The sequence below is a fragment of the Oncorhynchus keta genome, unplaced genomic scaffold, assembly GCF_023373465.1.
Source record: "Oncorhynchus keta strain PuntledgeMale-10-30-2019 unplaced genomic scaffold, Oket_V2 Un_contig_226_pilon_pilon, whole genome shotgun sequence".
NCBI lineage: Eukaryota > Metazoa > Chordata > Actinopteri > Salmoniformes > Salmonidae > Oncorhynchus > Oncorhynchus keta.
In genome coordinates, this window is record NW_026283016.1 from 30001 (window position 1) to 43441 (window position 13441).

The 13441-nt window shown below is 43.8% G+C and overlaps 1 long non-coding RNA gene and 1 pseudogene across 14 annotated transcripts; one reads left to right on the forward strand and one right to left on the reverse strand.

Moving 5' to 3' along the window:
* Positions 1–13441, forward strand: part of LOC118383697 (vacuolar protein sorting-associated protein 8 homolog) — a 161782-nt pseudogene that overhangs the window by 23413 nt on the left and 124928 nt on the right.
* On the reverse strand, positions 4837–8537 carry LOC127921596 (uncharacterized). Of its 14 annotated transcripts, none has more exons than XR_008109052.1 (4): positions 8447–8537; positions 7083–7566; positions 6559–6690; positions 4837–6378 (listed from the first exon to the last, which is right to left on the reverse strand). It is a non-coding gene; the product is annotated as an uncharacterized LOC127921596 (long non-coding RNA). The 14 variants fall into 14 exon arrangements; XR_008109041.1 differs by having other exon boundaries at positions 7083–8050; XR_008109046.1 differs by lacking the exon at positions 8447–8537 and adding an exon at positions 7655–8427 and having other exon boundaries at positions 7083–7478.

The window sequence follows — 13441 nt, forward strand, 5'->3', positions numbered from 1 at the left end:
TCTGACCTCTGTCTCCCTTTCTCCTCCCATCTCTAACTGTTCTGACCTCTGTCTCCCTTTCTCCTCCCATCTCTAACTGTTCTGACCTCTGTCTCCCTTTCTCCTCCCATCTCTAACTGTTCTGACCTCTGTCTTCCTTTCTCCTCCCATCTCTAACTGTTCTGACCTCTGTCTCCCTTTCTCCTCCCATCTCTAACTGTTCTGTTCCTGTCTGTCTGTTTCCAGGTGATGGTAGAGAACAGTGACTTCACTCCCTCTCAGGTGGGCTGTCTGTTTACCTTCCTGGCCCGCCAACTGGCCAAACCTGACAACACACTCTTCGTCAACAGGAAACTCTTCGATCAGGTGACCACTTAGAGCAGGAAGTCTCTCAGACAGGTCAGTAGGCAGTAGGAGCCATTCCACATAGAGTTTGGACTGGAGGAGATATGGGCGTGTTCCAGGTCATCGTCATTGCAGTTTCTCACAACGCCTGTTACTAAACATCTTAGCAACCTGCATAAATATGATTCAGTACTAATGTGAGAGACGCAGTGCAACGAAGACACAACTGTTGTTTTTCATCATAAGATGTGTTCTGTTCTGTGTTAAAGGGATAGATGTTAAAGGGATAGATGTGTTCTGTGTTAAAGGGATAGATGTTCTATGTTAAAGGGATAGATGTGTTATGTTCTGTGTTAAAGGGATAGATGTGTTCTGTGTTAAAGGGATAGATGTTCTATGTTAAAGGGATAGATGTGTTCTATGTTAAAGGGATAGATGTTCTATGTTAAAGGGATAGATGTGTTCTGTGTTAAAGGGATAGATGTGTTCTGTGTTAAAGGGATAGATGTGTTCTGTGTTAAAGGGATAGATGTGTTCTGTGTTAAAGGGATAGATGTGTTCTATGTTAAAGGGATAGATGTGTTATATTCTGTGTTAAAGGGATAGATGTGTTCTGTGTTAAAGGGATAGATGTGTTCTGTTCTGTGTTAAAGGGATAGATGTTCTGTGTTAAAGGGATAGATGTGTTCTGTGTTAAAGGGATAGATGTGTTCTGTGTTAAAGGGATAGATGTGTTCTGTGTTAAAGGGATAGATGTGTTCTGTGTTAAAGGGATAGATGTGTTCTGTGTTAAAGGGATAGATGTTCTGTGTTAAAGGGATAGATGTTCTGTGTTAAAGGGATAGATGTTCTATGTTAAAGGGATAGATGTGTTATGATCTGTGTTAAAGGGATAGATGTGTTCTGTGTTAAAGGGATAGATGTGTTATGTTCTGTGTTAAAGGGATAGATGTGTTCTGTGTTAAAGGGATAGATGTTCTGTGTTAAAGGGATAGATGTGTTCTGTGTTAAAGGGATAGATGTTCTATGTTAAAGGGATAGATGTGTTATGATCTGTGTTAAAGGGATAGATGTGTTCTGTGTTAAAGGGATAGATGTGTTATGTTCTGTGTTAAAGGGATAGATGTGTTCTGTGTTAAAGGGATAGATGTGTTCTGTGTTAAAGGGATAGATGTTCTATGTTAAAGGGATAGATGTGTTCTGTGTTAAAGGGATAGATGTGTTCTATGTTAAAGGGATAGATGTGTTATGTTCTGTGTTAAAGGGATAGATGTGTTCTGTGTTAAAGGGATAGATGTGTTCTGTGTTAAAGGGATAGATGTGTTCTGTGTTAAAGGGATAGATGTGTTATGTTCTATGTTAAAGGGATAGATGTGTTCTGTGTTAAAGGGATAGATGTGTTCTGTGTTAAAGGGATAGATGTGTTCTGTGTTAAAGGGATAGATGTGTTATGTTAAAGGGATAGATGTGTTATGTTCTGTGTTAAAGGGATAGATGTGTTCTGTGTTAAAGGGATAGATGTGTTCTGTGTTAAAGGGATAGATGTGTTCTATGTTAAAGGGATAGATGTGTTATATTCTGTGTTAAAGGGATAGATGTGTTCTGTGTTAAAGGGATAGATGTGTTCTGTGTTAAAGGGATAGATGTGTTCTGTGTTAAAGGGATAGATGTGTTCTGTTCTGTGTTAAAGGGATAGATGTTCTGTGTTAAAGGGATAGATGTGTTCTGTGTTAAAGGGATAGATGTGTTCTGTGTTAAAGGGATAGATGTGTTCTGTGTTAAAGGGATAGATGTTCTATGTTAAAGGGATAGATGTGTTCTATGTTAAAGGGATAGATGTGTTCTGTGTTAAAGGGATAGATGTGTTCTATGTTAAAGGGATAGATGTGTTATGTTCTGTGTTAAAGGGATAGATGTGTTCTGTGTTAAAGGGATAGATGTGTTATGTTCTGTGTTAAAGGGATAGATGTGTTCTGTGTTAAAGGGATAGATGTGTTCTGTGTTAAAGGGATAGATGTGTTCTGTGTTAAAGGGATAGATGTTCTATGTTAAAGGGATAGATGTGTTCTGTGTTAAAGGGATAGATGTGTTCTGTGTTAAAGGGATAGATGTGTTCTGTGTTAAAGGGATAGATGTGTTCTATGTTAAAGGGATAGATGTGTTATGTTCTGTGTTAAAGGGATAGATGTGTTCTGTGTTAAAGGGATAGATGTGTTCTGTGTTAAAGGGATAGATGTGTTCTGTGTTAAAGGGATAGATGTGTTATGTTCTATGTTAAAGGGATAGATGTGTTCTGTGTTAAAGGGATAGATGTGTTCTGTGTTAAAGGGATAGATGTGTTATGTTAAAGGGATAGATGTGTTATGTTCTGTGTTAAAGGGATAGATGTGTTCTGTGTTAAAGGGATAGATGTGTTCTGTGTTAAAGGGATAGATGTGTTCTATGTTAAAGGGATAGATGTGTTATATTCTGTGTTAAAGGGATAGATGTGTTCTGTGTTAAAGGGATAGATGTGTTCTGTGTTAAAGGGATAGATGTGTTCTGTGTTAAAGGGATAGATGTGTTCTGTTCTGTGTTAAAGGGATAGATGTTCTGTGTTAAAGGGATAGATGTGTTCTGTGTTAAAGGGATAGATGTGTTCTGTGTTAAAGGGATAGATGTGTTCTGTGTTAAAGGGATAGATGTTCTATGTTAAAGGGATAGATGTGTTCTATGTTAAAGGGATAGATGTGTTCTGTGTTAAAGGGATAGATGTGTTCTATGTTAAAGGGATAGATGTGTTATGTTAAAGGGATAGATGTGTTCTATGTTAAAGGGATAGATGTGTTCTGTGTTAAAGGGATAGATGTGTTCTATGTTAAAGGGATAGATGTGTTATGTTCTGTGTTAAAGGGATAGATGTGTTCTGTGTTAAAGGGATAGATGTGTTCTGTTCTGTGTTAAAGGGATAGATGTTCTGTGTTAAAGGGATAGATGTGTTCTGTGTTAAAGGGATAGATGTTCTGTGTTAAAGGGATAGATGTTCTATGTTAAAGGGATAGATGTGTTCTGTGTTAAAGGGATAGATGTGTTCTGTGTTAAAGGGATAGATGTGTTCTGTGTTAAAGGGATAGATGTGTTCTGTGTTAAAGGGATAGATGTTCTGTGTTAAAGGGATAGATGTTCTGTGTTAAAGGGATAGATGTGTTCTGTGTTAAAGGGATAGATGTGTTCTGTGTTAAAGGGATAGATGTGTTCTGTGTTAAAGGGATAGATGTGTTCTGTGTTAAAGGGATAGATGTTCTGTGTTAAAGGGATAGATGTTCTGTGTTAAAGGGATAGATGTGTTCTGTGTTAAAGGGATAGATGTGTTCTGTGTTAAAGGGATAGATGTGTTCTGTGTTAAAGGGATAGATGTGTTCTGTGTTAAAGGGATAGATGTGTTATGTTCTGTGTTAAGGGATAGATGTGTTATGTTCTGTGTTAAGGGATAGATGTGTTCTGTGTTAAAGGGATAGATGTGTTCTGTGTTAAAGGGATAGATGTGTTCTGTGTTAAAGGGATAGATGTGTTCTGTGTTAAAGGGATAGATGTGTTATGTTCTGTGTTAAGGGATAGATGTGTTCTGTGTTAAAGGGATAGATGTGTTCTGTGTTAAAGGGATAGATGTGTTCTGTGTTAAAGGGATAGATGTGTTATGTTCTGTGTTAAGGGATAGATGTGTTCTGTGTTAAAGGGATAGATGTGTTCTGTGTTAAAGGGATAGATGTGTTATGTTCTGTGTTAAGGGATAGATGTGTTCTGTGTTAAAGGGATAGATGTTATGTTCTGTGTTAAAGGGATAGATGTGTTATAGATGTTAAGGGACCTATCCCTTCGTCACCACCCAGCTACAGGATTCTACTCTGTGAATGTTCATTGGGCCTCAAGCGAGGAGTTGGCACTTAACACCTGGCTCCAAACAGCTGCTTCACACAGGAAGAGAATAGATGTGTTTATGTACTTAGTCATTCAATATTCTCAGTATAAAGCCTGTAGTGTGACTAACTGACTGGAGCCGTGTTCTATTGAAACTGGGCAGTAGGAGAACCTGGAGCCGTGTTCTATTGAAACTGGGCAGTAGGAGAACCTGGAGCCGTGTTCTATTGAAACTGGGCAGTAGGAGAACCTGGAGCCGTGTTCTATTGAAACTGGGCAGTAGGAGAACCTGGAGCGGTGTTCTATTGAAACTGGGCAGTAGGAGAACCTGGAGGGGTGTTGTGTTCTATTGAAACTGGGCAGTAGGAGAACCTGTAGCCGTGTTCTATTGAAACTGGGCAGTAGGAGAACCTGTAGCCGTGTTCTATTGAAACTGGGCAGTAGGAGAACCTGTAGCCGTGTTCTATTGAAACTGGGCAGTAGGAGAACCTGGAGCGGTGTTGTGTTCTATTGAAACTGGGCAGTAGGAGAACCTGGAGCCGTGTTGTGTTCTATTGAAACTGGGCAGTAGGAGAACCTAGAGTGGTGTTGTGTTCTATTGAAACTGGGCAGTAGGAGAACCTGGAGTGGTGTTGTGTTCTATTGAAACTGGGCAGTAGGAGAACCTGGAGCCGTGTTGTGTTCTATTGAAACTGGGCAGTAGGAGAACCTGGAGCCGTGTTGTGTTCTATTGAAACTGGGCAGTAGGAGAACCTGGAGCCGTGTTGTGTTCTATTGAAACTGGGCAGTAGGAGAACCTGGAGCGGTGTTGTGTTCTATTGAAACTGGGCAGTAGGAGAACCTGGAGCCGTGTTGTGTTCTATTGAAACTGGGCAGTAGGAGAACCTGGAGCCGTGTTGTGTTCTATTGAAACTGGGCAGTAGGAGAACCTGGAGTGGTGTTGTGTTCTATTGAAACTGGGCAGTAGGAGAACCTGGAGCGGTGTTGTGTTCTATTGAAACTGGGCAGTAGGAGAACCTGGAGCCGTGTTGTGTTCTATTGAAACTGGGCAGTAGGAGAACCTGGAGCGGTGTTGTGTTCTATTGAACCTGGGCAGTAGGAGAACCTGGAGCGGTGTTGTGTTCTATTGAAACTGGGCAGTAGGAGAACCTGGAGCCGTGTTGTGTTCTATTGAAACTGGGCAGTAGGAGAACCTGGAGCGGTGTTGTGTTCTATTGAAACTGGGCAGTAGGAGAACCAAGAGCTGTGTTGTTCTATTGAAACTGGGCAGTAGGAGAACCAAGAGCTGTGTTGTTCTATTGAAACTGGGCAGTAGGAGAACCTGGAGTGGTGTTGTGTTCTATTGAAACTGGGCAGTAGGAGAACCTAGAGCTGTGTTGTGTTCTATTGAAACTGGGCAGTAGGAGAACCTGGAGTGGTGTTGTGTTCTATTGAAACTGGGCAGTAGGAGAACCTAGAGCGGTGTTGTGTTCTATTGAAACTGGGCAGTAGGAGAACCTGGAGTGGTGTTGTGTTCTATTGAAACTGGGCAGTAGGAGATCCTGGAGTGGTGTTGTGTTCTATTGAAACTGGGCAGTAGGAGAACCTGGAGCCGTGTTGTGTTCTATTGAAACTGGGCAGTAGGAGATCCTGGAGTGGTGTTGTGTTCTATTGAAACTGGGCAGTAGGAGAACCTGGAGTGGTGTTGTGTTCTATTGAAACTGGGCAGTAGGAGAACCTGGAGTGGTGTTGTGTTCTATTGAAACTGGGCAGTAGGAGAACCTGGAGCGGTGTTGTGTTCTATTGAAACTGGGCAGTAGGAGAACCTGGAGCCGTGTTGTGTTCTATTGAAACTGGGCAGTAGGAGAACCTAGAGCGGTGTTGTGTTCTATTGAAACTGGGCAGTAGGAGAACCTGGAGTGGTGTTGTGTTCTATTGAAACTGGGCAGTAGGAGAACCTGGAGCCGTGTTGTGTTCTATTGAAACTGGGCAGTAGGAGAACCTGGAGCCGTGTTGTGTTCTATTGAAACTGGGCAGTAGGAGAACCTGGAGCCGTGTTGTGTTCTATTGAAACTGGGCAGTAGGAGAACCTGGAGCGGTGTTGTGTTCTATTGAAACTGGGCAGTAGGAGAACCTGGAGCCGTGTTGTGTTCTATTGAAACTGGGCAGTAGGAGAACCTGGAGCCGTGTTGTGTTCTATTGAAACTGGGCAGTAGGAGAACCTGGAGTGGTGTTGTGTTCTATTGAAACTGGGCAGTAGGAGAACCTGGAGCGGTGTTGTGTTCTATTGAAACTGGGCAGTAGGAGAACCTGGAGCCGTGTTGTGTGTGTTCTATTGAAACTGGGCAGTAGGAGAACCTGGAGCGGTGTTGTGTTCTATTGAACCTGGGCAGTAGGAGAACCTGGAGCGGTGTTGTGTTCTATTGAAACTGGGCAGTAGGAGAACCTGGAGCCGTGTTGTGTTCTATTGAAACTGGGCAGTAGGAGAACCTGGAGCGGTGTTGTGTTCTATTGAAACTGGGCAGTAGGAGAACCAAGAGCTGTGTTGTTCTATTGAAACTGGGCAGTAGGAGAACCAAGAGCTGTGTTGTTCTATTGAAACTGGGCAGTAGGAGAACCTGGAGTGGTGTTGTGTTCTATTGAAACTGGGCAGTAGGAGAACCTAGAGCTGTGTTGTGTTCTATTGAAACTGGGCAGTAGGAGAACCTGGAGTGGTGTTGTGTTCTATTGAAACTGGGCAGTAGGAGAACCTAGAGCGGTGTTGTGTTCTATTGAAACTGGGCAGTAGGAGAACCTGGAGTGGTGTTGTGTTCTATTGAAACTGGGCAGTAGGAGATCCTGGAGTGGTGTTGTGTTCTATTGAAACTGGGCAGTAGGAGAACCTGGAGCCGTGTTGTGTTCTATTGAAACTGGGCAGTAGGAGAACCTGGAGTGGTGTTGTGTTCTATTGAAACTGGGCAGTAGGAGAACCTGGAGCGGTGTTGTGTTCTATTGAAACTGGGCAGTAGGAGAACCTGGAGTGGTGTTGTGTTCTATTGAAACTGGGCAGTAGGAGAACCTGGAGTGGTGTTGTGTTCTATTGAAACTGGGCAGTAGGAGATCCTGGAGTGGTGTTGTGTTCTATTGAAACTGGGCAGTAGGAGAACCTGGAGCCGTGTTGTGTTCTTTTGAAACTGGGCAGTAGGAGATCCTGGAGTGGTGTTGTGTTCTATTGAAACTGGGCAGTAGGAGAACCTGGAGTGGTGTTGTGTTCTATTGAAACTGGGCAGTAGGAGAACCTGGAGTGATGTTGTGTTCTATTGAAACTGGGCAGTAGGAGAACCTAGAGCGGTGTTGTGTTCTATTGAAACTGGGCAGTAGGAGAACCTGGAGCCATGTTGTGTTCTATTGAAACTGGGCAGTAGGAGAACCTGGAGCCGTGTTGTGTTCTATTGAAACTGGGCAGTAGGAGAACCTGGAGTGGTGTTGTGTTCTATTGAAACTGGGCAGTAGGAGAACCTGGAGTGGTGTTGTGTTCTATTGAAACTGGGCAGTAGGAGAACCTGGAGTGGTGTTGTGTTCTATTGAAACTGGGCAGTAGGAGAACCTGGAGTGGTGTTGTGTTCTATTGAAACTGGGCAGTAGGAGAACCTGGAGTGGTGTTGTGTTCTATTGAAACTGGGCAGTAGGAGAACCTGGAGCGGTGTTGTGTTCTATTGAAACTGGGCAGTAGGAGAACCTGGAGTGGTGTTGTGTTCTATTGAAACTGGGCAGTAGGAGAACCTGGAGTGGTGTTGTGTTCTATTGAAACTGGGCAGTAGGAGAACCTAGAGCGGTGTTGTGTTCTATTGAAACTGGGCAGTAGGAGAACCTGGAGTGGTGTTGTGTTCTATTGAAACTGGGCAGTAGGAGAACCTAGAGCCATGTTGTGTTCTATTGAAACTGGGCAGTAGGAGAACCTGGAGTGGTGTTGTGTTCTATTGAAACTGGGCAGTAGGAGAACCTAGAGCCATGTTGTGTTCTATTGAAACTGGGCAGTAGGAGAACCTGGAGTGGTGTTGTGTTCTATTGAAACTGGGCAGTAGGAGAACCTAGAGCCATGTTGTGTTCTATTGAAACTGGGCAGTAGGAGAACCTGGAGTGGTGTTGTGTTCTATTGAAACTGGGCAGTAGGAGAACCTAGAGCCATGTTGTGTTCTATTGAAACTGGGCAGTAGGAGAACCTGGAGTGGTGTTGTGTTCTATTGAAACTGGTCAGTAGGAGAACCTAGAGCTATGTTTTGTGTTGTTGTTCCACAGGTTCTGGAGTTCCTGTGTAGTCCAGACGACGACTCCAGACACACAGAGAGACAACAGGTAGACCACTCTGTCACTATAAGGCTCAGCACTAAAGTCGTGCACTATTTACTGAATAGGGTGCCATTTCAGATTTGCCCTAGGACTCTTCTTCTAAGCGTAGCCTGTGGATTGGTCAGGTCATGTGATCCAGTAGAGGCTGTGATTGGTTCCCAGGTGCTGTTGGAGCTGCTGCAGGTGGGAGGTGTGGTCCAGTTTGATGAGGGACGACTACTGGGACTGGCTGAGAAGGCAGAGTTGTGAGTTATCCTCTCTCGTTCTGTCTCTCTCTCTGTCTCTCTCTCTGTCTCTCTCTCTGTCTCTCTCTCTGTCTCTCTCTCTGTCTCTCTCTCTGTCTCTCTCTCTCTCTCTGTCTCTCTGTCTCTCTCTCTCTCTCTCTCTCTCTCTCTCTCTCTCTCTCTCTCTCTCTCTCTCTCTCTCTCTCTGTCTCTCTCTCTCTGTCTCTCTCTCTCTCTCTCTCTCTCTCTCTGTCTCTCTCTCTCTCTCTCTCTCTCTCTGTCTCTGTCTCTATGAATATACTTGTATATTATATATTCTATATTCAACCACTATTAACTCCTTCCCCTCTCTCCCTCCTTCTCTCTCCCTTCCCCTCTCTCTCAGCTACCAGATCTGTGAGTTTCTGTATGAGCAGAAGCATCTGTATGATAAGATTCTGGACTGCTACCTCAGAGACCCTCTGAGAAAGGTAGTGTGCAGCGTACCACCCAGTAGACAGTAGGTTCTGACCCTTGTATGGATGAAGTTCACATTGGTCTTATTGACATGTCAACAGGAAGAGATCTTTAACTACATCCACAACCTGCTGTCCATGCCTGGCTACAGCTCAGAGGAGAAACACTGTGTCTGGGAGAAGGCCCTGCTGCACATTGCGGAGCTGGTGACCCTTGACCCTGCCAAGTCAGCTGACCTGGTGGCCATGCATTTCCCTGAGGAAGTACGACCCATCATCACCAGACTACAGGTCAGCTGACACGGCCCTCTAGTTTGTTCTTCACTGGTTGCCCTTTTCTTGTGTCAACAGGTCACAAATCTTGCTGCTGTGATGTCACACTGTGGTATTTCACCCAGTAGATATGGGAGTTGGATTTGTTTTCTAATTCTTTGTGGATCTGTGTAATCTGTGTGAAATATGTGTCTCTCGTATGGTCATACATTGGGCAGGAGGTTAGGAAGCTCAGTTTCCACCTCATGTTGTGGGCAGTGTTGCACCTGCAGTGGTTTGTCCTTTAGAAGTTACAGCGTACTGAGGCTTGCATGATGTTACTATTAATGCTAGTTAGTGATAGTTTGACCACCGGAGGCCATGTTTGAGAAACATTTGATAGCCTTCAATAGTGGCTGTACTCGAGAAATGAAAAGCTTTTTTTGTAAGAATATAGTATATGGGACTGATTTTAAAGAAATGTTGCTTAATTAATTAGATTAATATTATGGTGTTTCTATTCCAAGGAAAACAACTAAAAACCCTCAGGGTTTATGTTAGGATGGAACGTAAAATATGACGCTGTACAACGTGATGGTGATGGAGTACAGTACTGGGCTATTTAACTAGAGAATCCCTGTGTCGTGCGGACCGGGGTTCAATTCCCCGACGGGGAGGAAGGAGAAGGATGTCCTTGTAAGTTAGACTTTGACTTGCCTAATAAAGGTTACACTAAGAGCATAACATTTCTACACTCTAACTGTATAGTTGTAGTCTAACCAATACTCAAATGGAGATTCAGTCAAAATATAGATCTGATAGATTTATCAGGACCAGTCCCCATGCTTGTCTCAGAGCAGCTCTGGGGGCGGCAGGGTAGCCTAGTGGTTAGAGCGTTGTACTAGTAACCGGAAGGTTGCAAGTTCAAACCGCCCGAGCTGACAAGGTACAAATCTGTCGTTCTGCTCCTGAACAGGCAGTTAACCCACTGTTCCTAGGCCGTCATTGTAAATAAGAATGTGTTCTTAACTGACTTGCCTAGTTAAATAAAGGTAAAATAAACAGCTGAAATTGTTGTAGTTGCTTCAAATCCTATTGTTTCTAACCTCAATATGCTCTTTAAATAAATAAGACCGACACGGCACATTACTCAACACTAGTGAGACTCATGTCGCCTAAAATTTTCCGCCAATAATTGCATTTAGAGGATTGGAGGATATTTCTGTAATTCAGTGATATTTATTCCCGTAGTGATTCGTTATGGATCCATAACTAAATAAACATTGGCATTTTGAAACAGTATTTTTATCATTTTATTAATGAAAGCATAAAGATGCCATTATTAGTTACATTGTTTTAGTTTGAAGGTGCAGACTGGCACTAAGAACAGCGGGAACCTTTCCCTCGTCAGCACCATTATTAGTGCAATGCCCTTCGTGTTGCCAGTGTAGGGGGGGGGGGGTCCACCCCCCTCCCCCTTTCCTCATCCTCCCTTCCCCATGGGCTAGGTCAGTCTTCTGTGTGCGGCTCTGCAGCCCATCCCGTGCCCCCTGCCCTCTTGCCTAGAACCTCGTGAGCTTTCAGTAGATACAGCTGGAGAACTGCAAGATAATCTCATTGTGCGCCACTCGGGAGCCATGACCAATATGACCAATATATATTGTTCTACTAATAATAGGGTTCATAATATATCTGAGAGAATATCCAACAGGCTTTTATATCATTCTAAATTAATAATAATAATAATAATCATCGCTTTGTACAAAAAACAATATTTTGGAGATTATTTCATTTTCAAATAACGTAAAATGGGCGAGGGAAAAAGTCAAGGCCGGCACAGGTATTGAACCAGCATCTGTAGCAACACAGTTTACACTGCTATGCAGTGTCTCAGACCGCTGTGCCACTCAGGCACTGTACAATGTGACTGGTCTGGAGTGGCTCCTACACTACTACTGTCTGAACTAAATCATCCTAACAAAATAAAAGAATAAAAACCTTAGTGGAACAACTAAGGTTTTAGTGAGTCATACTGAGGTCGTACACAATTATCAGTTTCTATACAGGTTTATGTCGCCCATTCATTGTCAGTTAGAGACACAGTAGGACCCAGAAGCATAATCGGTGCTCTAACGCCCCCTTGTGGTGGTCTGGAGAAATGAAGTGGTGACGCAGGGTACTGTACTAAACCACACATTACCTCTAAGTCCCTCAGCATAATCACACAACTTTTAGTGGAGCAAAACACTGTAGCCTGTCTTCTCTTGAGAGCCAGGTCTGCCTACGGCGGCCTTTCTCAATAGCAAGGCTATGCTCACTGAGTCTGTACATAGTCAAAGCTTTAAGTTTGGGTCAGTCTTTTTGTTTTCTCATGATTTGGTTGGGTCTCTCTCTCTCTTCCTCTCTGTCTGTCTCTCCATATCTCTCTCTGTCTCTCTCTCTCTCTCCATATCTCTCTCTCTCCATATCTCTCTCTCTCTTTGTCTCTCTCTCTCTTTGTCTTTCTCTCTTTCGGTCTCTTTGTCTTTCTCTCTTTCGGTCTCTGTCAGTCTGTGTCTCGCTCTCTCTTTGTCTCTCTCTCTCTCTCTATATATATATATATAGAGAGAGAGAGAGAGTCCCGCCACTGTCTGAATCAGCCATGTAATTGCCTGGCTGTTATCGCCGTAGGAACGGGAGATAAGTGCTAATTGAAAATCTGGATTAGCAATGAGTCGCTTACTTTCTGAGAGAACACTGCTGTGTGTGTGTGTGCGTGTTCATTTCATGTCTCTGATTCTGTTGTGTAGAGAGTGAAGGGCGTTTCCAGGAAAATCTGACAATGGAAGAAAAGAAACACCTTTGTGAGGTGTTGTTATGGACCATGTAGGTGTTGTTATGGACCATGTAGGTGTTGTTATGGACCATGTAGGCCTCCACACTGCACACACAGGTGTAGGTGTATCTAATGGTGTAAAAGGTGTTGTTATGGACCATGTAGGGCTGCCAACATTTCACTTCATAAGAATCACAATCATCTCTAGCATTTAGCATTTTATCAAAAGTGACTTACAGGCATGAACTCTGTCTCTCACTCTGTCTCTCACTCTGTCTCTCACTCTGTCTCTCACTCTGTCTCTCACTCTGTCTCTCACTCTGTCTCTCACTCTCTCTGTCTCTCTCTCTCTCTGTCTCTCTCTCTCTCTCTCTCTCTCACTCTCTCTCTGTCTCTCACTCGCTCTCTCTCTCACTCTGTCTCTCTCTCACTCTGTCTCTCTCTCACTCTGTCTCTCTCTCACTCTGTCTCTCTCTCTCTCTGTCTCTGTCTCTGTCTCTGTCTCTCTCTCTCTCTGTCTCTCTCTCTCTGTCTCTCTGTCTCTCTGTCTCTCTCTCTCTCTGTCTCTCACTCTCTCTGTCTCTCTCTCTCTCTGTCTCTCTCTCTGTCTCTCTCTCTCACTCTCTCTCTGTCTCTCTCTCTCTCTCTGTCTCTCTCTTTCTCTCTGTCTCTCTGTCTCTCTCTCTCTCTCTCTCTCTCTCTCTCTCTCTGTCTCTCTCTCTCTCTGTCTCTCTCTCTCTCTGTCTCTCACTCTCTCTGTCTCTCTCTCTCTGTCTCTGTCACTCTCTCTGTCTCTCTCTCTCTCTCTGTCTCTCACTCTCTCTGTCTCTCACTCTCTCTGTCTCTCTCTCTCTCTGTCTCTCACTCTCTCTCTGTCTCTCTCTCTCTCTCTGTCTCTCTCTCTGTCTCTCTCTCTGTCTCTCTCTCTGTCTCTGTGTCTCTCTCTGTCTCTCTCTCTCTCTCTGTCTCTCTCTGTCTCTCTGTCTGTCTCTGTCTCTCTCTCTCTGTCTCTGTCTCTCTGTCTCTGTCTCTGTCTCTCTCTCTGTCTCTGTCTCTCTCTCTGTCTCTGTCTCTCTCTCTCTCTCTCTCTGTCTCTCTCTCTCTCTGTCTCTCTCTCTCTCTCTCTCTGTCTCTCTCTCTCTCTCTCTCTCTCTCTCTCTCTCTCT